Raw genomic sequence first — 2,758 nt, forward strand, 5'->3', positions numbered from 1 at the left:
AGAGAGAGAGAGAGAGAGAGAGAGAGAGCGAGAAAGAGTTAGAATTCCAAGATATATGTTGAATAAAAACAAGGTGACTGGAATAAGTACCTATCTTTTACTACAAACGCCATTATTCACAATTTGCCCCGTGTTTTCGTGTATGAATTACCTAGATCGTTCAAAGTTCATTTTATACTGTAACTACTCCCAGAAACGCTTACGAACACTTCTTTACAAATACACTCACACACAGGCAACAACGCTCATATGTATACACACATATTATATATATATATATATGTGTGTGTGTGTGTGAGTTTGTATGTACGTATATATGAATATATATACTTATACGTATATACACATGCATATATATATATCCATGTATATATATATATATCATATGTGTACATATGTGTGTTAATAGAAGTTTGTTACGATACATAAATGCGAAACTTTAAATCCCTATCAGCTGGATAGTTAACACATTTTCTTAGCAATGTTGAAGTTCCACGTTCGAACACACTGGGATATTTTTTTTTTTTTGTCAACCTTATTCACGACGCAACCCAATCCTTTTACTAATAATGTGTATTAGGAAATTGAAAAAATTACGAACAAACTCTATGCAAATTCCATTTTGCATACGGTCAGTCAGGTGTCAGTCTGTCTTTTGTATACTCAGTTTACTACACTCCTATTTAAAATGCTTCTTTTTCAGTTAGATTAGCATAGCGATGTACGTATCTAACGGTTGATTCTTGTCTTCACCTTCTTTGTTTCGTTATTTTCTGTCTGAAAGAAATCGTCTACGATTCGTTCTGGAGAAGGATGATCTCCATGCGTTTTAATATGACAAAGGTACGCCATAGATATGAAAGTGTCCGTACCATTACGTCAAGACATATGGGACATTGGTACAACACCTTGAAATTTCTTGAATCCCTCTCCATTTGTCCAAAGTGTTTAAAATACCTATCTGTAATGTACTTAACTACATTTTATAGATACAAATTTTGAAAAGGTTGATCTGACTTTGCATAAATTAACCGGAATTAACTATGTGGAAACAAAATATTGTTGACATGGGCAAGCTCCCATGTAAGGAATTTCATTGGTAGATACCATATGTGGCCATATCTAAAGTAACTTGTGTAATTTTTGTCAGAACCGCTTTGAAATGTCTGTCTACAAGTAGATCTTTATTTTTTTTTATTTTTTTTTTATTTTACAAACATTTTATTCAATGATTACCTTTGAGATTTATTGCTTGTCATGTCGAAAATGACTTGCGAATGACTAAATGTGTCATAAGATTTCATTTTAATCATGAAATGCCACGTTATCCATAATGTACACCTTCTTATACAACATCACCTGCAATTGTGCGTTTTTGAAAATCAATTATTCAAATTCCTGCTTGATAGCAACTTTATACCTATACCTCTCAAGAAATGAATTCCCAATTTCCAATTATTTACTGCTAGCATCAGAGATTCAAACGGAATTCTTGACGTTAAAATTGAAATGTGAAAAAGTTTAATGATTCGTGTGAGTTCTTTTCAGGTACAAAGCAGTTTCTGTGTACAACAAAGAACAGTTTCAGTAGATCTGTTTCTTCAAGAATTTAATAAGTTTTAGGTTGTGAAAATATATATTTCTGGCTAGGCATCAATACACAATATTTGAAGTTGGATTGTTGCTCCTTATGAATAGACAATAATTTTTTTGAATTTGAACATCACAAAACAAGTTGTGCTTATTTTTCCAGAGAATTTAATTTCGATTTCGTATTTAGTAGTTTCGACAAGGGATGAAATAACAAAGTATAATCATATAGATTTCCACACAAACACACCCACCCTCGAACACACACACACATATGTAGCTGTGCATAGCTGAATGGGTGAGGATATTAAGAACCCCCATAAATCGGCAAACATATTAAATTCCAGGACAAAAGTCTTCGGACCTTGCTTACATTTCTGGAGAGTCCCGATGAATTCCTGGGACCCGCAAGCTGACAGGGTGGACTCCGCATAGGGAAAACATTCTTGCTCTCTACCCTTGTATTTTGTCTGTATTCAACAACTTGGCACGAAGTCTTTCCTTTCTCCACTTTTTCCATTGCGGTCTGACAAGCCGCTGTAAGTGAAGTGCGTTATGGACGCGAAACCCATAAACCGGCCATAACTAAGTTTCTCTCTCTCTCTCTCTCTCTCTCTCTCTCTCTCTCTCTCTCTCTCTCTCTCTCTCTCTCCCTCTATGTATATATATATATATAATTTTTTCAGAATTAGATAAAAAAACCAAGGCCGTGAAGATTTTAGGCCATTTATAAATAAAATGTCTTACACCAGTTTCCAGGATATTTTTTATATCCCTTCATCGGATACGGTGTGTGAAAATTAATTATTGCTTAACCGTCTCCTCACACCGTCTCCCATGAAGGGATATAATAAATATCCTGGAAACAGGTGTAAGACCTTCTATTTATAAATGTTCTAAAATCTTCACAGCCTTGGGTTTTTTTTATCTAATTCTGGAAAAAAAGTTCATAGATACACACAATGATATATGACCTACGTTGGACTCCTTATTCGCACAACCACCGATCCTGAAGCTTAACTATGGTCTATCCATGGTACTTACTACGCATTACCTGACAACTTTGGGTCTTACTGACACCACTTCCTATTATAACACACACACACACACACACACACACACACACACACACACACACACACATATATATATATATATATATATATAT

This window comes from Octopus bimaculoides, chromosome 4 (assembly GCF_001194135.2).
Source record: "Octopus bimaculoides isolate UCB-OBI-ISO-001 chromosome 4, ASM119413v2, whole genome shotgun sequence".
NCBI lineage: Eukaryota > Metazoa > Mollusca > Cephalopoda > Octopoda > Octopodidae > Octopus > Octopus bimaculoides.